Source organism: Chiloscyllium plagiosum, chromosome 33 (assembly GCF_004010195.1).
Source record: "Chiloscyllium plagiosum isolate BGI_BamShark_2017 chromosome 33, ASM401019v2, whole genome shotgun sequence".
Taxonomy (NCBI): Eukaryota; Metazoa; Chordata; class Chondrichthyes; order Orectolobiformes; family Hemiscylliidae; genus Chiloscyllium; species Chiloscyllium plagiosum.
The window spans coordinates 36,702,147-36,726,363 of NC_057742.1; the positions used below are offsets into that span (position 1 = coordinate 36,702,147).

The 24,217-nt window shown below is 42.4% G+C and overlaps 1 protein-coding gene across 4 annotated transcripts in view; it reads left to right on the plus strand.

Annotated features, from left to right (window-relative positions):
- tlk2 (tousled-like kinase 2) overlaps window positions 1–24,217 on the plus strand; it is a 206,659-nt gene that overhangs the window by 13,352 nt on the left and 169,090 nt on the right. The window contains exons 1-2 of one of the 4 annotated variants that reach the window (XM_043675315.1): window positions 23,137–23,212; window positions 23,302–23,386. The exons of the other annotated variants lie outside the window; for them this stretch is intronic. The gene's annotated coding sequence lies outside the window, so the exon portion shown is untranslated. Of the gene's footprint in view, window positions 1–23,136; window positions 23,213–23,301; window positions 23,387–24,217 lie in introns of those variants that run through there. 4 annotated transcript variants of the gene reach the window in all.

Sequence of the window (24,217 nt, forward strand, 5' to 3'; positions counted from 1 at the left end):
TATTTATCCTATCCATGCCCCTCATGATTTTATAAGCCTCTATAAGGTCACCTCTCAGCCTCCGACACTCCAGGGAAAACAGCCCCAGCCTGTTCGGCCTCTCCCTATAGCTCAAATCTTCCAACCCTGGCAACATCCTTGTAAATCTTTTCTGAACCCTTTCAAGTTTCACAACATCCTTCCAATAGGAAGGAGACCAGAGTTGCATGCCAATAGTGGCCTAACCAATGTCCTGTACAGCTGCAACATGACCTCCCAACTCCTGTACTCAATACTCTGACTGATAAAGGGAAGCATACAAAGTCCAAATGTTAGTGAAATTCTATTGCACTTAACATGCAGTACACATGTTGCGTTAAATCTCTAATCCAGTAAATTAGATCCATGCCAAACGTTGAAATGCAGCTTTGGAAAGTTCAATTTGCTGCCGTTTTGAGTTAATACAGTAATACATTACCTCAAATATAATGCCATTTTGGGTCTCTTACAATTTCTGAGCCTATAATTTGGTCTGATCAAAGAGCTGATTCCCACTTAGAATAGTGCAGCATAGGAACAGTTCCTTCGGCCCACCATGTCTGCACTGACCACAATGCCATTCTAAACTAATCGCATCTGCTCGCATGTCGTCCATATTCCCCTCTTCACTTCCTGTTCATGTATCTGTCTAAATGCCTCTTTTTTTTAAGTGTTAATGTTGTATCTGCTTCTGCAATCTCCCCTGACGTTTCTTTCAGGTACTTGCCATCCTCTGTGTAAGAAGCTTGCCTTTACACCTGCATTTAAACTTTACCCCCTCATCTTAAGCCTCTGCCCCTTAATATTTGGTATTAACACTCTGTGGGAAAGAAGAATCCGACTATCTGTTACTCAAATAACTCTATATTCTTCTAACAGGTTGCCCCTCAGCCTCTGTTGTAGGGGAAACCATCCACGTTTGTCCAACCTCTTATAGCTAATATGCTCCATCCAGGGAACGTCTTGCTAAACCTCTGCACCCTGTTCAAAGTCTCCATTTCCTTGTTTCCATCTCTTCCTTCAGCGGCTGCTCTGGTGGTAGCAGTGACAGTTCTAAGGAATGTGAGGTTGAGCCATTTTGCAGTCGTCTTATTTTACATTAAATCTGATTCATTCATCTGGGCTGTTTACTCCTGATCTCAATAAAAGTACACGCTCTCATATATCACGTGCAGTAACTAAGGTGCATTCCAATGCAATGTCAAGTCATAGACTGAAGCTCTCTCTCCCTCAGCATCTGAAAATCTGTTCACTTGTGTGGGTTCTAAGTTTGGGAGAAAGTGAGGACTGCAGATGCTGGAGATCAATAAAAACATTTCCTGCTGGAAAAGCACAGCAGGCAAGGCAGCATCCGTGGGTACTGAGAGATAAATAGGAGAGATACGAAAGTAGCTTGGAAGGCGATGATGATGATGGTGATGGGGTGGAGTGGATAGCTGGGAAGGAAGATGGACAGGTAGGACAGTTCAAGAGGGTGCTGAGTTGGAAGGTTGGATCTGGGATGAGATGGGGGTGGGGAGATGAAGAAACTGATGAAATTGATGCTGTGTGGTTGGAGGGTCCCAAAGTGGAAGATGAGGCTTTCTTCCTCCGGGGGTTGGGTGGCTCTGATTTGGCAGTGGAGGAGGCCCAGAATTTGCATAGCGTGGGGGGAAGTTGACCCCTCCAACTCCACCAAGGTCATGCAAGTTCTGCTTCTGCCCCTTCCCGATGAAGGGCTTATGGCTGAAATGTCGACACCTGCTCCTTGGAAGCTGCCTGACCTGCTGTGCTTTTCCAGCACCACACTTTTTGGGCGAGGAGTTTGCCACCTAAAATGTGGTAAAGTCCTCATTTTTCTTACTGTTGTGATCAGGTCAACATTTGTTGGCCATTTTCTCACCGTTTGGTTGAGTTGGCCAAAAGAAAAATACGATTAGTGTTTTTCATATACCAAATGCATTTTGGCCAATGAAATGCAGTCACTGTTTTTAATGTGGAAAACATGGTGGCCAGTGTGCTCACAGCAAATTCTCATATGTAGACTAGTAACCAGATCTATTTGTGACTGTTGTTTTGAAGGGTAAATGCTAACCAAGTCACCAGTGGGAACTTCTCTGCTATATTTGAGTGCCAAAACTGCTCTCCATATTCCGAATGCAGTCTGAACAGAGCTTTATAGAACCTTAGCATTACATCTGTAGTTCTCCTGAAATGAATGTTAACATTGCATTTGCCTTTTTAACCATTGCTAGCGCTTAAGAGAATTCTGAACTTGACTCTAAGTCCATTTATTCTTCAGATTTCTAAAGCCTTTCCATATTTAGAAAATAGTCTACATTTCTGTTCTTCCAATGAAAGTGCATAACCCCTCTCTTTCCCACATTCTATTCCATCTGTCATTCTCCTGGCCCATCCAAGTTCTCCTACCATGCCCACACTTCCTCAACACAATCTGTCCCTCCACTTATTGTTGTCATCCGCAAGCTTAGCAGCAATGCGCTCATTCCTTCTTTATATATAACATGAATAACTTCTGGGCAGCATCATGCGATGTTTTCAGAGGGTTGAAGTTTGGCCGCATGGTCTGCTCCCATGCTGTAGGGATTCTATGATTCTTTTAACTGTGGTCCCAAAACCGACTCCTCCTGAAAAATTTCAATAGTCACCAGTTGCCACTTTGAAGAAGACCCCTTTTATCCTTGCCTTCTGCCAGTTAGCCAATCCTCTCTCCAAGCCATACCTAACGCCTCACACCAGAGGCTCTTCTTTAGCAGCCTCCTGTGCATCACTTTATCAAAGGCCTTCTGGAAAACTTAATAGATCATTACTACCAGTTCTCCTTTGTCTAACTTTGTTACCAGCTCTGAATTCAAACAGATATGTCAAGCATGACCGCCCCCCCCCCCCCAGTGCTGAATCAGCCCTATTTTATCATGCACTTCCAAGTGCTACATAATCTATTCCTTTAATAATGGGCTCTCAAATGTGACCAACAACTGAGGTCAGGCTCACCACTAGCCTATAGTTCCTAGCATCTGCATTATTCTGTGATTGACTCATTTATCATTGTTCAGAAGCAATCTCACCTATGGCATTGCAGCATTCCCTCTTATCAGTCTTGGCTTGTGCCCAAGTTCATGGTCCTGGAGTAGAATATGAACGACCTACTGCTACGTGTAACTTCATTTTTTTTAAGATAACAGGGTGTGCCTATAGGTGGATGTGAAAGGTTCCTTCACATTTTTTTTTGTTGGAAAGAGCAAGGATGTCTCTGTGTAGGTATCGCATTGCTAATGAGAGCTTGCAGTATGTAATTTAGTAGCTATGTTCTTGACATTACAGCAATAACTATACATCAAAACAAATTCTAAATCTGCAAAGTGCTTTTGGACGTTTGGAGGTCATAAACTATGCCATACATTTCAAAGTGCAGCAACAGCTGATTTGAGAATGTGTAGGGTATAATCAGGGAACGATTTCTGAATTTTGTGAAACAAGAGGTTCAGCTGAGCATGACTCAGATCATATAACCACTTACAGTTAATAATGCAGTACTGGAGGCAAGGGTAATGGGTTAACAAGGTGGAAAAATATTCATTATGGTAGAGCCATTTAACAAGATGAGGTAGCATTCAGTATGTAAAGGCAGTTAACAAGGTGAAAAATATTCATTTATGTGAAGTCACTTATTCGTTGTGTAACAACAGATGGCTTAAGCTTTACTGTTAATGGTCACCCAATTAATGTCTGTTGCCTTATCTGGATGTTCCTCCTTGTAAAATGACTATATAGTTCATTGAGAAACTGCTGTTCCAGAGGAGACTGTGAACTCCTGTCTCTATGCACGTGGGCAATTGTTCTCTCCCCTTGGGGCCCAGAATAAAGATGAAGATAAAACTATACTATCTGTCGGAGCATTTTGCTTCGACTGACTCGGTGTGGGGGGGACAGGATGACCATATTTGCACCATCGGCAGGATCCAAATGAAATATTATGATCAGACGGTGTTAGCGGCTTCCCGGAATATTGGTGTCTGGAGACTGACCAAGTTAAGATTCCTTTGTGCCGGAGACGGTCCCCTCACTTGATTACTCCCTATTCTAAGGATTCCTTGAATGGTAACTAGTTCAGTTGAGAGGCACGGTTTCACAAGCGCGCTGGCAGGCTGAGGTTAGAGTCCTCTGCACAGTACTGGGGTTCAAGCCCCTGAGGGTGGATCTGGGTTGAGGTTTGATTCCTTCGCATTGTGCTGAGATTAAAGCCCTCTGTGTCTGAGCAAGTTTTGAGCCAATTGAGAAAGGGGTTGATGTCCACTAGTAGTGGAATTTGAGGCTCTGTGAGGCTTTGTTCTGGGGGACGCAAGTGCCATGTGGTGCAGTGTCGTGTGGTCCACTGCGAGGGCTTTCTCTTTTTATCAATGTAATTTCAGTGAGCGGAGGTAAAAAAAAAAAGCTGAAATTAAGGGTTAGGTGAATTGGCCATGCTAAATTGCCCGTAGTGTTAGATGAAGGGGTAAACGTAGGGGAATGGGTCTGGGTGGGTTGCACTGCGGCAGCTCGGTGTGGGCTTGTTGAGCCGAAGGGCCTGTTTCCACACTGTATGTAATCCAATCTAATCTAAGGCTGTACTAATACTTGGGCCAGGAAAGGCAGTTTTGATGTAAAGTTTGATGTTTAAAAATGTTGATTTGTTAAAATAACTGTTTTTGCCTCATTGAATCGGGATCTCAATGTGTTTGTCAGCTATGTAATGGGGCAGATTTTGTTTTTACATTGGAATTTTAAAAAGGACAATGTTGTACAATTACAAACTTAACCTTTTAAAGCAAATTGATTAATTGTGTTGAGCCCCTAATTTGTTTGAAATTCTACAGTGCCCGGTTTAAAAATAGTTGAATTGTGGTCAGGCTTCAACCAGATGAAAGTATTGTATTATAATGTGTTTTTTAATGCAGAGTGTTCGCAAAAAGACGAGTGAATTTTGAATTTGATGTTCTAATATTCTAAAATCTTAACTTGAGGCTGAGTTTAAATTCTGTTAATTATTGCTAAGACTTCATTGATTTCCTTCATATTGCAAGTTCAAAGAATGTTGATCTCTACCAAAGTTGCCATTGTAATTCTGACTTTTATTTGGGAAGTTTCATTTCGAGAACACACTTTTTAAAATATTCAGCATTTGTTACCCACTAATTAGAGATTTAAATCTGAACTGAAACTACCTCTTCAATGGCTAGAGTATAGGAAAATATTTTAATTTCTTGCTGTTCTATTATGTCTACATTGGTTGCAAAACTGTTTAATGATCTTATGGCTCTCCTCCACGATACTGGAAACACCAAGCCTTGTGCCATTGTCACTGGACTGTTGACCTAGAGACCTAAGTAATTTTCTGGCGGTGTTCAAATCCTGCCTCAGCAGATGGTGGAATTTGAATTCAATAAAAATAAATCTGGAATTAAAAATCTAAGGATGACCACTAAACCATTGTCGATTTGTTGTAAATATCCATCTGGTTCACTACTGTCTTTTTTTAGGATGGAAACTGCTATCCTTACCTGGTCTGGCCTACCTTTTTGATTCCAGGTCCGTAGCGATGTGGTTGACTCTTGATTGCCCAGAGGCAGTTAGGGATGGCTAATAAATGCTGGCCCAGACAGCAGTGCCCTCGCTCCATTTTTTTTTAAGAAAAGCAATAGGATGTTAATCTTTTTGGAATGAATTATTTTAACACTTAGGATTCCAGAATGTTACTTAGCTCTATAGTACAAGTCTGATCCACTGTTGACCTGATTAATGTTAGAAATGGCACCTTTTGATAACTATTTAAATGGCAGTGGTCTGCATTGGGAGAATGGAACTGGCCATGTTCGGTCTAAGTTGTAGAGACTGCAAGCATATAACTCAACTATTTTGAGGTGAACATTAACTCATTAATTGAAAAGGAATCTTGCAGGACTGTATTGACTACTACGGACTAATCTTCATGTAACAACTTTAAAATGTTTTTTTTAAAAGGTGTAAGAGACACATTGTTTTGAGGGGTACTTGCTAGTTTAAGATGTTGAAGCTAATGGTTTTTAATTGTTTTTGAACAAAGTTCCTGTTTTGTTTCCCTTTACATGGCAAACTGTTGCCAGTGAAACCTTCCTGTGTCTTTAATTAATGACTCAGTCATTAAAATTCACAAATATTTCTTGCATTTCTTTTACGATATCTATAAAAGAAACTAAGCTGTTGATTACAATAGGTTGGCAACTGTCTTACCTAGTGCAAAAACACTGACATTAGTTCTTAAAACTACCTATCCTGTTAGTTTTGAACTGTAATAATCAACACTACAATTAAGGGGTGGTTACTTAATCCCTTAATTCAGAGGCAGACTCCACTTAATTACCTTGCTGGCTGTATTTTTTTAAAAGGATTGTAGCGTAGTTGATGTTCAGTTCACGGAAAGGATGTATGTAACTTATTTTACCCACATTTTTGCCTCTAGCATCATGCACGTGAGCAGTTGCAATAGTTAAGGGGCAATGGGATGCCCACCTTCAGGTTTTGAATCAACTGTTCATTTGCATCATATGGCTTTAACTAGTATTCCTTTGGGCATGAAATGTTCTAGTCTGCAATCCATTGCTCGTCCCTTTCAGCTCCTTTGAAATGTACTGAGGGCAAGACCTGATTTTAAATAAGGCTTATTGGTATGCCATGCTGACTAATTACTGAAGGTGAATGATTTTTCTGGTGATCGTCAAACTGTTACAGTTTCAAAGCAAGAGGATGGAATCCGAAATGGGGGATGCCAAACCCTCTGACAACTTAAAAAGAAACCTGTTTTACAAAGGGGAAAATCTTGTTGTAGTTAAAGCAGTGCATTTGAATATTGCAAGATGAACTCCTGTGACAATGAGTTGCTGGTGTAAAAGTTTTTACATTATAATTTCAAATTGCTGCCATTAGCCATTTTTTATGCTGTAGTTGTATAAGCTTAAAATGGTTTTTACAGTTGGTTTTTCCTGGGGTCCTCATTTTACCGGAATGAACACCCTGTGCTCTCTGTCCCTCTTACTTGACACTGTTCTTTGCCTCATTTTCACTAAAGCCTACTCTACTGACCTCCTTGCTTGCATTTTGTTTTCTTGTTGCTGAAAGTTGACTGATTCTGTCTCCCTCTCCTTTTTTTTTAAGCTTTTTCAACAAGCTCTTCCAAGCAGCAGCTTGTCTGTGTAGCTGCCCTCCTGCCTCCTGACTCTTGGAGCCATGGCAGTAAGCTGGTTGTAAAACTGTGGGGAAACACCAAGGCTCGTGGCCAGGAAGACTTGCAACTGGTTTTAATGAGTCCTTATTATATGATATTTGTGGGTGACTGCAAAAGACATGTTTATGGGACCAAATATAATATCATAAAACATAATATCTTGTGTGACGTGAAAACCATTTTATGTTCGGAGGGGCTAGATTTTTATATTACCAAGCATCTTTTGACGCTTCAAATTGAAAGACCTGCAAGTTTCTCATGTCCATTTACTATTCCACTGAAATTTGAGCAGCAGAGCTGGATTGGGTCCAAGTTGTATTGTCCTATTCATTGTATAACTAATGTAATTCAGTGAGTTGTGACCTGGAATGCATTGCTAGAAAGAATTATGGTGACAAACTCAGTAGTAACGTATAACATGGAATTGGATTTCTACTTGGAAGTGTTTATAACTTATAAAGAGAGGTGGGACTAAGTAGTAGGTTGCGATTTTTGAGAAGATTTGTAGCTCCGGTTGAGGTTCAGGTTGTAAGTTTGCTCGCTGAGCTGGAAGGTTTACCTTCAGATGTTTCGTCACTAGGTAACATCAGTGAGCCTCCAATGAATAGCTGGTGTTATGTCCTGCTTTCTATTTGTGTCTTGGTCTCTTAAGGTGGGAGATAACAACATCTCCAGTTTTTTTTTTTTCCCTCCAGAGGTTGGTAAGTAGTGTCCAAATCCATTATTGATGGAGTTCCTGTTTGAATGTCAGGTCTCTAGGAATTCCCAAACGTATCTTTTAACCTGTCCCAGGAAGGATGTGTCGTCCTTCTTTGTCTGTATGTAAGAATGCTGGTGATTAGTTGATCATGTCTTTTGGTGGATATTTAGTGTTTGTATCATGGTGGCAGTTTTCTGCCTGTCTGTCCAATATAGTGTTTGTTAGTCCTTTTACATGGTATTTTGTAAATGACGACATTTGTTTTGCTGGTTTTGTATAGGGTCCTTTTTTTTTTTTTTAAGGTTCATCAGCCACTGTTTGTGTGGTGGTAGGTGTGTGGGCTACCATGATGCCAAGAGATCAGTGTAGTCATTTCAGAGATGCCTTTTGATGTATGGTAATTGGCTAGAGTTTCTAGACGTGTTGTGTCTGCTGGTTCGGGTTTGTTGTTTAGGAATTGGCAGACTGTTTATTGAGTACCTGTTCTTCTTGAATGTGCTGTATAGGTAACTTTCTTCTGCTGCTCATCGTTCCTGGGTGCTGCAGTGAGTTGTGGCCTGTTTAAATAATGCAGTTCTAATTGCGGATGTTGGGATGATTTGCTTCTGTAGTTAAGTACCTGGTCTGTATGTGTTGATTCTTTTTGTAGACGCTGGTCCATTAACTGTTTGTTCCACAGTGACATCTAGGAAGGGGAGTCTGTTGATCTCTCCTTTGTGAAATTTATGCCAGTAAGGATGTTGTAGATTTCCTCTAATTTCATCCGTTTTGTGATGACAAAGGTGTCATCCACTTAGCAGACCCAAAGTTTAAGTTGGATAATGGGCACTGTGGAACGAACATTTTAGAGTCATAGAGATGTACAGCATGGAAACAGACCCTTCAGTCCAACCCGTCCATGCCGACCAGATATCCCAACCCAATCTAGTCCCACCTGTCAGCACCCAGCCCATATCCCTCCAAAGCCTTCCTATTCATGTGCCCATCCAGATGCCATTTTAAATGTTGCAATTGTACCAGCCTCCACCACTTCCTCTGGCAGCTCATTCCGTACACGCACCACCCTCTGTCTGGAAAAAGTTGCCCATTCAGTCCCTTTTTATATCTTTCCCTCTCACCTTAAACCTATGCCCTCTCGTTCTGGACTCCCTGACCCCAGAGAAAAGACTTTGTCTATTTATCCTGTCCATGCTATTCATGATTTCATAAGCCTCCAAGGTTACCCCTCAGCCTCCAATGCTTCGGGGAAAACAGCCACCACTTATTCAGCCTCTCCCTGTAGCTCAAATCCTCCAACCCTGGCAAAATCCTAGTAACCCTTTCAAGTTTCACAAAATCCTCCTGATAGCAAGGATACCAGAATTGCACACTATATTCCAAAAGTGACCTAACCAATGTCCTGTACAGCCGCAACATGACCTTCCAACTCCTCCTGTTCTCAATACTCTGACCAATAAAGGAAAGCATACCAAATGCCTCCTTCACTATACTATCTACTGCGACTCCACTTTCAAGAAGCTATGAACCTGCGCTCCAAGGTCTTTGTTCAGCAACACTCCCTAGGACCCTACCATTAAGTGTATATAGGTCCTGCTAAGATTTGTTTTCCCAAAATGCAGCACCTCGCATTATCTGAATTAAACTCTGTCTGTTACTTCTCAGTCCATGTCTACAGGAAAGCAACATGCACAGACCAGATACTTAACTATAGAAGCAATCATCTCAATCCCCACAAACCGAGCTGCATAAGGGCATTATTTAAACAGGCTACAACTCACTGCACACCCAGGAACAATAAGCAGCAGCAGAAAATTACTTCTTGAATACGCTGTATAGGTAAAGGATACACAGCCCGTCAATTCCTGAACAACAAACCCAAACAAGCAGACAAAGCGCCCGAAAACTCTAGCCACGATACCATACATCAAAGACATCTCTGAAATGACTACCAGACCACTCTGACCGTCGTCCCGATTTCTACCCCACACAGTTGAAGAAAACACGCTCTGGGACACGGCGTAGTTTTACCACTTCCATTTTTATTCCAGCCCCTGGCGGGAGAGCGAGTGATTGCTTGTATGAACAGAGACATGAGTTCACAGTCTTGTCTAGAACAGCAGTTTCTTCATGAACTATATAGTCATTTCACAGGGAGGAGCATCCAGATAAGGCAACATAGATACTAATTGGGTGACCATTACAATCAGCAAGTGTCAATATAAAGATTAAGCCATCTGCTATTATACGTTGAATAACTGACTTCACATATGAATATTTTCCACCTTGTTAACTGCCGTTGCATATTGAATGCTACCCCACCTTGTTAAATGGCTCTACATAACGACTGCTTTTCCACCTTGTTAACCCATTACCCTTGCCTGCAGCACCATATTGTTAACTGTAGGTTATCTGATCTGAGTCATGCTCACCTGAATCTCTTGTTTCACAAAACTCAGAACCTAACTCTTTCCCTGCCTGCTTATAATCTCACGACCTCTTGGCATTATGGTAGTCCACAAATCTAACAACAGCTGACAAACTTAAAGGACCCGATACAAACAACCAGCAAAATTAGTGTCATTTACAAAATACCATGCAAGGACTGTAACAAACACTACATCAGACAGGCAGGAAACTAGCCACCAGGATAGACTAACATCAACTAGTCACCAAAGACATGACCCACTATTATTAGTATTCTTACAAACAGGCAAAGAAGGACAACACCTCCATCCTAGGACAGGCTGAACAGAGACACACACGGGATTCCTAGAGGCCTGGCTCCATCATCAATAAATCTGGACCCCATTTCCCAACCTCTGAGAAAAAGAACTGGAAACGATATCACCCACCTTAACAGACCAAGACATGTAAATAGAAAATGGGATAGAAGCAACACTTCACCGGAGGCTCACTATGGTAACCTGGCACGGTGACGACACATCTGAAAACAAACCTTCCAGCTCGGCAAGCAAACTTACAACCTGAACTAAGCAGTAGTTTCCAGAAAAGCAATGTAGGTATATTGTCCAAATGGCCTCTTGTGTTCTGATTCTAACTACTTGAGGGGTCTTGCCCAGTGTTCTGCCTAATTTCCCATCTGGGGAGACTTAACGCCACTGGTCTGCTCATCATTTCTTCCACAGTGAATTTGAGTTTAGTTGTGCTGCAACGGACGATTCTGATGAAGGACAGGCATTGCCATAAGACTATAAGACATAACGTGGAAGTAAGGCCATTTAGCCCATCGAGTCCACTCCATCATTCAGTCATGGCTGATAGGCATTTCAATGCCACTTACGTGCACTCTCTTGTATCCCTTAATTCCTTGCAAAGGAATTTCCACTCTTTCCACCACCTTAGCACCCCAAATCTCAAAAGTTGTTGGGCTATTATATGGTATGTGCATTTTAATTAGGCTTTTTCATTTTCAAGCTGGGGTAACCTGGTCTCCAACTTGCACTCAACAGCAATAGCTGCAAGAAAAGGGCCTGTAAGGTCATGTTGCGGTTGTACAGGATAACGGTTAGACCACTATCCATGTGGTCTCCATCCTAGCAGAAAGATGTTGTGAAACTTGAAAGGGTTCAGAAAAGATTTACAAGGATGTTGCCAGGGTTGGAGAATTTGAGCTATAGGGAGAGGCTGAACAGGCCTCTACAGGCTGTTTTTCCCTGGAACGTTGGAAGCTGAGGTGTGACCTTAGAAGTTAACAAAATCATGAGGGGCATGGATAGGACAAATAGACAAAGTCTTTTCCCTGGGGTGGGGGAGTCCAGAACTAGAGGGCATATGTTTAGGGTGAGAGGGGAAAGATATAAAAGAGATGTAAGGGGCAACTTTTTCCATACATGTATGGAATGAGCTGCCAGAGGAAGTGGTGGAGGCTAGTACAGTTTCAACGTTTTAAGGTATTTGGATGGGTATATGAATAGGAAGGGTTTGGAGGGATATGGGCCAGGTGCTGGCAGGTGGGACTAGATTGGGTTGGGACATTTGGTCGACATGGACGAGTTGGATCGAAGGGTCTATTTCTGTGCTGTATATCTCTATGATGCTGAGAGAGACTAGAGCTGAATACTTACTAGGCCACAGTCTAACTGCTCCATGGACTGATGGAGGGTCGTGCTGAAGAATGTCAGCTGAGGTGCTTGTGTCCTGACAGCAGAAAGTGGCTCTCACTTGTATAATGAGTGCTAATGATGAAGACTGATATTTACATGTGCACCTCTAGCAAGAAGGAGTGTCTAAGATGAGAGTTAAATCCTGATGGAGTGGTGCTCCGAAAGCTAGTGCTTCCAATTAAACCTGTTTTGACTATAACCTGGTGTTGTGATTTTTAACTTTGTACACCCCAGTCTAACACCGGCATTTCCAAATCCAGATGATAGGCATAGATAGTGAATAGTCAGATGTTTTCCCAGGGCAGATGTTAAGATTGGAGGAAGGTTTAGGGGAGATATCAGAGGTGGGTTCTTTACACAGTGGGTGAGTAGAATGCACTGCCAGCAGTGGTGGTGGAGTCAGATACATTAGGGACATTAAAGTGATCCTTGGAAAGGCACAAGGATGATTGTAAAATGAAAGGTATGTAGGTTAATTTGATTTTAGATTAGGATAAATGGTCGACACAACGTCGAGGGCTAAAGGGCCTGTGCTATGTTGTATTGTTCTGTGATTCTGAAGATGCTTGGCAGCTAGTTTTTAGTCATAGCAATGTACAGCACCGAAACAGTCCCTTCGGTCTCTGTAATACTGATTTTAATACTTGTGGCAGATGTAGTGCCAGTGGAGGATTGTTATTTGTCTAGCTAGCTGACTGTTACTGTCAGTCATTAAAATAACAAATATTAAACATTTCAAAACCACATTTTCTGAATGTGGTCACAAATAGACCCAGTGTATACATATGTAAAAGCTCCTCCTCAGGTTTGACCTTCATTTTACTGGTGAAGGCCACTTCTGTGAAGTTCCTTGATGCATTTTCAATGTGGCTTAAATGTTTGTGCAAGGACATTGTTGGGTTTCCTAATCTCCATTCTAGAGCTGAAAGAGTGGATGTACAAAAAGGCAGAGAACCTCTATCACCGTTGGGAGTATTTGTGAGAAGAAATTTTGCTTTCTTTTCATGTATTCGGTCAAGGGATCTGGGCATCGCTGGCTGGGGCAACACTTATTGCTCATCCCTTGTTTCCCTTCAGGTGGTGGTGTGCTAACCTCTTCAACCACTGCTGTGGGTTGACAGTCAATGCTGTTACAGGGGGAGGTTCCAGGATTTTGATCCAACAACACTGAAGGAACAGCAATTTATACTCCAGTCAAGATAAGTCGCTTGGAGGGGAGCTTGCAAATGGTGTCCCCCTATCTCTGATGCTCTTGTCCTCCTAGATGGTAGTGATTTGTGAATTTGGAAGGTGCTATCCAAGGACTTTTCAATTTCTGCAGTGCATCTTAAGACCGTACACACTGCAGAGGTGTGTAGAGCATCAGTGGTGTAAGTGTTTTTGTTCGTTGATAGGGTGCCAATCACGTTCTGGATAATGTCAAGCTTGGTTGGTGACACTCATCCGGACAATCAGGATACTCCGTTCAAATTAATGACTTCTGTCTTCTGATGGGCAGGTTTTACTTTTGTGTTGAGTAGTGTAAGAACAGAATCTTGTTGATGTGATGCTAATCAAGCAGGCTGCTTTGTCCTGGATGGTATTGATTTTAGGTGTTGTTGTAGTTGCATTCATCGAGCCAAGTAGGGGTATTCTATCTGACTCGTGCATTGTGCCTCTTAGACGGTGGGAGATATGGAGGACTGCAGCTGCTGGAGAAGTCAGTTGATAAAAATGTGGTGCTGGAAAAAGCATAGCAAGTCAGGCAGCATCTGTCAAGCAAGAGTCAATGTTTTAGGCATAATCCTTCATCAGGACTGGGGAAGGGGGATGAGAAACTAATATGGTGGATAGGATATGGGATTGCTTTGTTTTTGCAGGAGTGGTGTGCTGTTAGGATAACTGGTGGAATGGTGATAGATGGGCGAAGGTAGGAGGTAATTTGTGATTGGTCAGTGGGATGTGTGGATTGGGTAGGTGGGAAGGAGATGGACAGGCAGTTCAGATCTAGAAGGCGGAGCAGAATTGAAAGGTTGGATCTGGGATGGGGTGGGGGAAAGGGGAGATTTGGAAACTGGTGAATTTAATGTTGAGGCTGTGGGTTTGTAGGCTCCCAAGGCACAAGATGAGGTGCTCCTCCTCCAGTTTGCAGATGGCCTCCTCCACCACCTAAACAAGGCCAAGTATGGACATGTCGTCATTGGGGGAGCTGAAATGGATGGCCACTGGAAGGTGGGGTTGGTAGGTGTATCTGAAAATGTTCCCTGAATCATTCCGTGAGCTTGCACTCTATCTCCCTGATAGAGGAGACCACATAGAGAGCAAGGGATCCAGTAAATAATGTTTGAGGATTTCTGCCAAATTTGAAATCATCCTTTTGGGCCCTTGGAGTGTGGTGAGGTTAGGGGGGGAAGGGAGGAATGGGCACAGGTTTCATATCGGATGTAGGTTTGCTCGCTGACCTGAAAGGTTAGTTTTCAGCTGTTTCGTCACATTACTAGCAACATCTTCAGTGAGCCTCCAAATGAAGCACTGGTGGTGTAGCCACTTTTGATTTATATGTTTGGGTTTCCTTAGGTTGGTGATGTCATTTCCTGTTCTTCTCTGGGGCAGTGGAGTTATGGGAAATGGGATCCAAGTGAATGTTTGTTTGTTGATTTTAGAGTTCTAGTTGGATTGCCATGCTTCTAGGAATTCTCGTGCGTGTCTCTGTTTGGCTTGTTCTAGGATGGATGTGTTGTCCCAGTTGAAGTGGTGTCCTTTCTCATCCGTATGTGAGGATACTAGTGAGTGGGTCATGTCTTTTCATGGCTAGTTGATATTCATGTATCCTGATGGCTAGTTTTCTGCCTGTTCAATGTAGTGCTTTGTTACAGTTCTTGCAAGGTATTTTGTAAATGACATTGACATTTGGTTTTGCTTGTGTAGAGTCTTTCAAGTTCACACTTTCAGGTTTCACACCTCTCTCAGCAGCAGAAAAAGGTGGTTGGTGGGAATGTGGACCTAACTAGGAAGTCATGGAGGGATCGGTCCCAAAGGAATGCAGATGAGGTGGGGAGGAAAATATATTTTTGGTGGGGTCTGATTGTAAGAGGTGAAAAAATGGCAGAATGATATGCTGGATTTGGAGATTAATGGGGTGGAATAAGAGGAGCAGGGGCTTCTAGTCTTTGGGGGGGGGAGGAGGAGAGTAGGGCGAGAGGACAACAGTGCAAGAAATGTGATTTGAGGGCATTGTTGATCAAGGGAGGGGAAAAAACGGTCCTGGAAGTAGGAGGACGTTGGGATGTCCTGGAGTGGAATAGCTTGTCCTGGGAAAGATATGCCAAAAGAGTTAAGAGTAAGGAATTGCATTTTTTTATTTTACAGGAGGAGATGTAGTTAGGGTAGCTGTGGAAGTTGGTGGGTTTGAAGTAGATGTCAATGCTGAGTTGGTTGCCAAAGACCGAAGTCCAAGAATGGGAGTAAGGTGTTTGAGTTGGCCTAGGTGAATGTGGGGTCTGGGTGGAAGGTGTTGGTGTAGTGGATGAATTGTTCAAGCTCTGTATTGGTGCTGCCTCATGCTCCCACAAAATCATCGGTTTAGTGGAGGAAAAGGTGAGGAATAGTGCTGGTGTAGCTGTGGAAGATGTAGACATAGCTGGGACTCATACAGATGTCCATAGCCACCACTCTGGTTTGTAGTAAGTGGGAGGATTGAAAAGAAAAGTTGTTTAGTAATAGGATCAGTTCCACCAATTGAATGTGTCTGAGGAAGGGGACTGGGCAGGTCAGCACAAGAGGAAGAAATGGAGCACTTTTAGGCCTTCCTCATGGAGGACACATTTAGATTACCTATAGTGTGGAAACAGGCCCCCCAGCCCAACAAGTCCACACTGGCCCTCCAAAGAGCAACTCCCCCACATCCACTTACCCAAAACCATGGGCAATCCAGCATAGCCAGTTCACCTGATCTGCACGTTTTTGGACTGTGGGAGGAAACCAGAACACCCGGAGGAAACCCACACAGACACGGGGAGAATGTGCAAACTCCACACAGGCAGTTGCCTGAGATGGGAATTGAACTCGGGTCTCTGGTGCTGTGAGGCAGCAGTGCTTGCCACTGTGCCATCTCTGCACGTTTTTGGACTGTGGGAGGAAACCAGAACACCCGGAGGAAACCCACACAGACACGGGGAGAATGTGCAATCTCCACACAGGCAGTTGCCTGAGATGGGAATTGAACCCGGGTCTCTGGTGCTGTGAGGCAGCAGTGCTTGCCACTGTGCCATCCATGGCACATGTAAAGGAACTGGAAATCTATGTTAAAGATAAGGTGTTGGCGACCAGGGAATTGGAGTTGGAGGAGGAGGAGGAGGACGACGTGGGTGGTGTCTCTAGCGTCCTCTTGACCTCTTCCTTCTCACTGATCCGCTGCAGTCTTTCCATAAACCTACCTCAATCACCACCTGCCTTTGCCCACTTACTGCCATCCCACCTATCTTGCTCTATCCCCAGTCTCTTCCCCACCCCCTATCCACTCCCCAGTCCTGATGAAGGGTTATGCCTGAAATGTCGACTCTCTCTTCCTTTTTCAGATGTTGCTTGACCTGCTATGCTTTTTCCAGCATCAGACTTTGACCTTTATAGATGGTGAGCAGGATTAAGGGAGTCGGGAGACCATTGATATGCTGCAGTATTCCTCGCCTCTGCACTTTGACTAGGCCAGCTTAGTTTCTGGTCAAGGATAATCTCCCCCAGGCTTTTGTCTCTAATTGGTGTTGATCATTGCCTGCATTTGTGCAACATTAATGTTACTTTTAAACTCCAGCCTGATACAGCTCGGCCCTTTCAGCATTTGAACATGGTCTGTTAGTATCGTGAATCATACTGGACATTGTGCAAGCATCAACAAACATTCTCACTTCTGACCTTTTTTGTGTGGTAGGAAAGTCACCTGAAGCAGCTGAAGATGGTTAAGCCTAGGACACTACTCTGAGGAGCTCCTGCTGAGATGTCCTGGAGCTGAGATGACTGATTTCCAACAGCCATGACTACCTTTTCTTTGTGCTAGGTTTGACTCCAACCAGCAGTTTTCTTCTATGACTCTGATTCCACTTTTGGCAGGGCCCTTTGCCGCATTCAGGCAAAAGTGGCCTTTGATGTCAAGGGCTGTTATACTCTCTCCTCCCCTCACCTTAGGAATTCAGTTCTTTGGTCCATGTCTGAATCATGGCTGTAATGAGCTCCTGAGCTGAATGGCCCTGGCAGAATCCAAACTGCCTGCCTGTGAGCAGGCTATTGCTATGCAGGTGCTGCTTGATAGCACCGGAGGTGACATTTTCCGATGGTTTGTTCAAGGGAGGCATTTTTCTGGTTCCTAAAGAAGGGTCACTGGATTTGAAACATTTAATGCTATTTTCTCTACACAGATGCTGCCAAATCTGAGTTTCTCCAGTAATTTCTGTTTTTATTTATTTTAAGGTTTTGTATTGGTTGAGTTGCCTTGCCTCTGTTTCTGGCAGAGAAAACAATAGCTAGCTTGCATTTCTTTCACATTGGCATAAAATTAATTGGTTGAATCTTCTGTTAAGAGCTTAATGGGCAGAAAATGGGAGTTGGCTCAATGTTACATGCACAATTGCGCATGCGTAGTGATAGCACAGTGTCTGCACTGAGAGTATACAGTGTTGTTGAACTATAGTTTAATTTCCCTAGTCATCTTTAAGATGCTTTTGACACAAATTTTCAGCAAGTATCAGAGTTTTCACAGCCTGTTTACTGGCTCCTCCATTTATTTGGGGATCTGGGCTTTGGCTGGTCCAGCATTTTTTTTGCCCATTCCTGCTTCCCTTGAGGATTGTGGTGAGCTATTGTCCTTCTAGATGGTAGTGACTGTGAATTTAGCAGGTGCTATCTAAGGATGAATTTCTGCAGTGCATCTTATAGATCGGGCACACTGCAGTCCATTTGGAGTAGGTAGACCTCAGTGCTCTGGGGGTGGTAGAGGGGGGATGTGTATTGATGATTTTAATCCAGTGATGGTGAATGAATGATCATTTATAGTTACAAGTCTGAATGATGAATACTTTGGGGATCTTGCATGGGCACACCACCTGCATTTGCTGCCCCTTTGGTCTTCGTAATGGTCTAGCATTTGATAAGTGCTGTCCAAGGTGTATTAGTGAATCTCTGCAGTACGTTCTGTAGATTGTACACACAGTTGGTGGAGGGAACAAATGTTTTGGTATGGTTGTGCCCATCAAACAGACTGCTTTGCTTAGTCCTGGATGGTATCCAGCCTGTTAGAGTTGCACTTCACAAAGCAAGTGGGCAACCTTCCATCAAACACTCCTGACTTGTGCCTTTCAAAGAAGGTAGACAGGTTTTTGGGATTCAAGAAGTGAGTCTCTCACATCAGAATTCCTATCCTTTGACCTGCTGTTTGTAGCCACAAGATTTATATGGCTAGTGCCATTCAGTTTCTGATCAATGGTAATTTCCCAGGATTTTGATATTAGTGGGAATTCCGTGATGATTAGATTCTGTCTCTTATTGGAACATTACCTGGTGCATATGTGGTGTAAATATTACTTGCCACTTGTCCAAGCCTGGATATTGTGTAGGCCATGCTACATTTCAACATGAACTGCTTCAGTATCTGGAGAGTGGCGGACAATACTGAACATTATGCAGTCATCAGGGAACATCCCTACTTTTGACCTTGTGATGGAGAGAAGGCCATTGTTGCAGAAGTTCTTCAGGGTTCTTCAATGTCCTGGAGCTGAAATAACTGACCTCTACTAACCATAACCATCTTCCTTTGTGCTAGGCTGTCACCAGCCAATGGAGAGTTTTCCTCCTGATTTTTCATTGATTCTCATTTTGTTCAGACTCTTCAATGCCACACTTGGTCACATACAGCCTTGATTTCAAAGGCAGTAGCTCTCACCATCTTCAGTTCAGCTGTTGGGTTCTCCAGTTCTGAAGAAGGGTCACTAAATTAGAAACATTGTCTGTTTTTCTCTTCAAAGAAGTTGCTATACCTACAGAGTTTCTCCAGCAATTTCTGTTTTTGTTTGTATTTTCTATGACAATTGAAGGAGCATTGTCTGAATCGTCACAACAATGCGTTGTTCTTCAAATAGTTCTTTGATCATATATTTTGATGCTAGGTTGCAGATACTGTAATCTCTATTTTGAAGAAAATTGGTGTACTTCCACCTCTAAAGTTGCTTACCCTCTGCTTGTCTTTGAAGCAATTTAAGCAGGTAATGCATTCTTGACTGATCTTCTATCTTCACTTTACGATTTGCAGACGTACCTTCAGCTGGTTAGGTCCCGTTCTAAATCTAGAATTTCTTTTTTTTAAAACTCCAAACCCCCTTCTTTGGGGATCCTGATTTATTCCTTTTAAGCTTGGCTCTTTCTCCTCCTTTTTATCCTTGTGTCATGATCATTTTCCTAATCAAAGCTATTGAAGTGCAAACTTGCCTTCCTGGGATCTTCAGTACGGTATTCACCTTGATTGGGAGAGCAAAATGAAGAGTTAGTTCATACCTCCTCTGAATGTGACACTTTGGATGAAGCATTCTTTGAGAATAGCACTAGAATGTAGACCATGGTTGTGTTCCAATCTTGTGGAATGGGTATTGAACCACTAACTCCACTTTGAAGTAGTGTGGTTTTACGCTTGACTGGATTAGTGCCCTGGAAATTAAGACCTGCTAGTCAAAGAGTCATCACAGAAGTGAAAGATTTCATAAGTGCACAAAATGACCCAGCTTGAAAGCACAGACTTGGTTTCTAAATGGACAAGGAACAAGAGTAGGCCACTTGACTCTTTTTCAGCCTACTCTGCTAATCAATAAGATTGTTGATCTAGTTTTAACCTCAACTTCATATTCTTGCTACCCCAATTCAATCTTTTATCCCTTTTGGTAATCAAGAATCTATCTACCTCTTAAAAATATTTAAAGATTTTGCATCTACTGCCCTTTTTTTTTAGGAAGGGAATTCCAAAGATTGATTAACCTCTGGCTCTCCTCTAAATTGCAGAGTCTACACGCTGAACCTGTGTAGCCTTTCCTCATGAAGCAATCTGCCCATTCCAGGTACCAGTCGAGTAATCTTCTCTGAACTACTTCCAATTCCGTAAATACAATGACCAGTACTATATATGTTGTCTAGCCAATGCCCTGGATAACTAACTAAAGCTTAACCTGCATTCACTTCCCCTCACACATTAAAATAAAAAACTAGCATTCTATTAGCTTTCCTGATTCACTTGCTGTATCTGCAGGCTAATCTTCTGTGCTTCATGCATTTGGATGCTCTCATCTCTTAGATTCAGTTGCGTTCTGATAATAAAGTGTAATACATCCACTAGTTCTCCTCCTTTTTTTTTAGCCTCCATATAAATTACTACTTCAAAAAGCTCCAATAAATTGGTTTAAATATCATTTTCATTTTCCTTGATTACTTTGAACTTATTCAAGTGCTGTGTTATAATGTCTTTATTAATAGCTTAACATTGTCTGTCTGACCGATGTTAAGCTAACTGACTTTGGTTGCTTGCATTCTGCCTCCCTGCTTTTTTCAATAAAGGAGTTATAGTCACAATTTTCCAATCTAAAGGAACTTACCCAGATTTAGAGTCATCGAGATGTACAGCATGGAAACAGACCCTTTGGGTTGGAATATCTGGTCGGACCAATCTAGTCCCACCTACCAGCACCCGGCCCATATCCTTCCAAACCCTTCCTATTCATATATCCACCCAAACGCCTCTTAAACATTGCAATTGTTCCAGCCTCCATCATTTCCTCTAGCAGCTCATTCCATACCTGTACCACCATCTGTGTGGAAAGAGTTATCCCTTAGGTCTCTCTTATATCTTTCCCCCCCTTGCCCTCCAGTCCTGGACTCCCCGGCCCCCAGGAAAAAACTTTGCCTATTTACCTTATTCATGCCCCTCATAATTTTGTAAACTCCTATAAGGTCACCCCTCCGCCTCGAGCTTTGGAAAATTAAAAGGCATTAACTGTCTCACTAGTTACTTTTTAAAGCAATTCATCAGGACCCAGGAACAACTAAACTTGCAATTCCAACCATTTAGTCAGTACAGTTTCTCTGGAGGTTATAATCTTTTTCTTTATTTCTCTGCTCTCCTTTCAATTCTTGATTTTTTTTTTTCAGCTATTTCTGGGACATTACTTGCCTCCTGTCTACAAATACACACTATCTGTCCAATTTATCCACCAATACGAATGACCAAGACTTATTTTGTTGGCGTTTTTGGTAAATATCTGAAGGAACTTTTTGGCTCCATTTCTCTTATTCCCTGATTTTTTTTTTTTCCCCTACTTAATTGTTTGAGCATAATAACTAGAATTTATGAACCATTGACCTATAACACTGCTAGTTAATACTCTAACCTCCATATAAAACTTTGCCTAAAAATATACATGCGTGGAAACACTGGGAAGATAGTTCCTATCCATAGGATTCACCCGAGGTGATCCTTCTGCTTGTCAGCATTTTTCTATTCTATTTTCCTTTTCCAGATACTACGACTTGCAGGTGGCCAAGGGTGATGGGTTCACACTTCTGAAGTCTCTGACTTAAGAGCCACAACATACAACTAACTGGCTCTCTTCAGACTTGATGGATTTTTACTGCAGAGGAAAGTTGGCTTTTGAGTGTCGGTGTTTGAGTGTCTGAGAGGGTGCATGTGAGCATATGAAAGAGGAGGGCTTGTAGGAGTCTGTCTGCATGTGTGGGCATCTGTCTGTGTTTGTGGTGTTGTGGGGTCACTTGTAATGTGACATGAACCCAAGGAGCAGCACTTCGAACGCTAGTGCTTCCAAATAAACCTGTTTGACTGCATCCTGGTGTTATGAAATTTTAACTTATCTTGAACAGGCAACAGGGTAAACATCACTTAAAATGAGTGCCAGGTAACTTATTGTTTTTAAAACCAAATCCTTCAGCAATCTTTTTTTGTTCAGCCCACTATCAAAAATGCAGAAAACTAAGTTGTCTTTACAGCTATCAGTGAGGCTGTGCTACAATGACCCAGTCCATTTCACTGATCATCCAAAGTGAGAAATTTTCAATTTTAAGTTTTCTCATTTTGGAGATGCACTAACCTATCTGATTATAGCAGCCATTTGGTCACTTTTTTTTACATAACTAATTTGCCAACACTTACTACCCAAGTTTTGTTGTAAAGGACACCATGTTTGTTTGATCATTTATGCACTCTAGACCCTGGCACTTTCAAACATCAGTCATTAGGTGGTAACCTGGAGTGGGAACTGTATTTTCTCATCAGTCCTTTTCTCGGCTGGCTGTGAGTGACATGACAGATTGGTGTACTTCAGCTCAAGTAAAGTAGCATTTAGTTAATGCAGAGTCGTCATTGGTCCAGACTTTGAGCTCAGTGATGAGATGCTTCTCCCAGCTGATCTCCATGCTGCCCAGAAAGTGTCATGTGACTAGGATTTTCCCCTTTGCGTTTTGTATCAAACTTGAGGGATCTCCAGGCATCAAGCAGGTTACACAACTGATTGTACTGAAAAGTTCTCCCTTACAATGAACCATGAAATAACATGCCCTCATTATCCTTCACGGTTCATTCTGGTGTAACGCATGTTTTGTCCATGCAAATGGCTATAACGCGATTGAATTGTGGGCATTGTTTGGACAACATGAACTTTCTACTGAATTGGGGGAGGGGCATATAGTGTTTTTTTTCTATACTGCGAGGTTACAGAGGAATGCAACTGTCGAGTTCTACCAGAACGAAACTGCACTTTTCAAAATTAATTTTAGAGGAAACAGAGCAAAGATTGGTGCATGAAGGTAGAAGTTGAAATATCAGCAATTTTGTTTTATGTAGCCAATATTCTTCTAGTTTTGCATGGCTAGAGAGATTGCTTTTAGTGTTGAGTTTGGCATGTCATTACATAGAACAAAATGTAACTTTTTTCAAGGGGTCTAACAGCAAGACTAATTGGTGAAAAGGGTCATTTCCAGTTAGCTCTGAATTTTGATTGCTTTCAGCACTGGACCCAATGGAGAAATGAAACACGGCCCTCTGGATTGCTATGTTTAGCTGCACATGCGCTGTTTCTGGAAGTTGCTGTCAATTTCGGAGGAGTTATGATGGTCAGTGCTGATTTTCCTGTCTTTACTACTGCAAAATCCAGTCTATTGACCTGAAACCTTTTTTATTTTTTGTTTGTTTCTTCCTCCAGATGCAGTTCAAACTGTAACTGTGTGTCTTGGTGTTCAACATTAAACTGACAACGAAGGACAATGCGTACAAGTTTTGACCCAAAAGTGGGTGTTGAAAATTTGTACTGTCCTGAATTATGAGCTGTTAATTTCAGCACCATCAGGAGCTATAGCAAGTTTTGAGGCACCTACATGTGTTCAAGTAGAATTAGAAATGGAATTAAAATCCCTAGTGTGGAAACACTCCCTTCAGTCCAACAAGTCCACACCGACCCTCTGAAGTGTAACACCCCACCCTATATTTACCCCTGACTAATGCACCTAAGCTACACATCCCTGAACACCATGGGCAATTTAGCATGGCAATTCACCTAATCTGCACATCTTTAGATTGTGGGAGGAAACTGGAGGAAACTCACACAGACAGTCACCCGTGGCTGGAATCAAACCCAAGTCCCTGATGCTGTGAGGTAGCTGTGCTAACCATTGAGCCACCGTGTCACCCTAGAGATTTTGAATTGGAGAAATTAAGGAAAGGCCACTTCAAAGAAAAAATGCAGAGACTACAAGGGGCATGAAAATAGTGCAATTTAAGTACAGGTTTAAATTGTTATGAATCGTGACTTGAATAAATGTACAAAATCTCTGGTTTTCCCACTTTTCTTTTGAAAACTCAGACAGAATCCTGGTATTTGAGCTCCAAAGTCATTTTGATGTGGTACAAACACACTCATTTATCACAATTTTGGAAATTATTATCTGTTTGTCAGACCCCACCACCAGGGATATATTTCCCTCCCCACGCCTTTCCACCTTCTGCAAAGACTGTTCCCTCCGTGACTACCTGGTCAGGTCCACGCTCCCCTTCAACCCACCCTCCCATCCTGGCACCTTCCCCTGCTACCGCAGGAATTGCAAACCTTGCGCCCACACCTC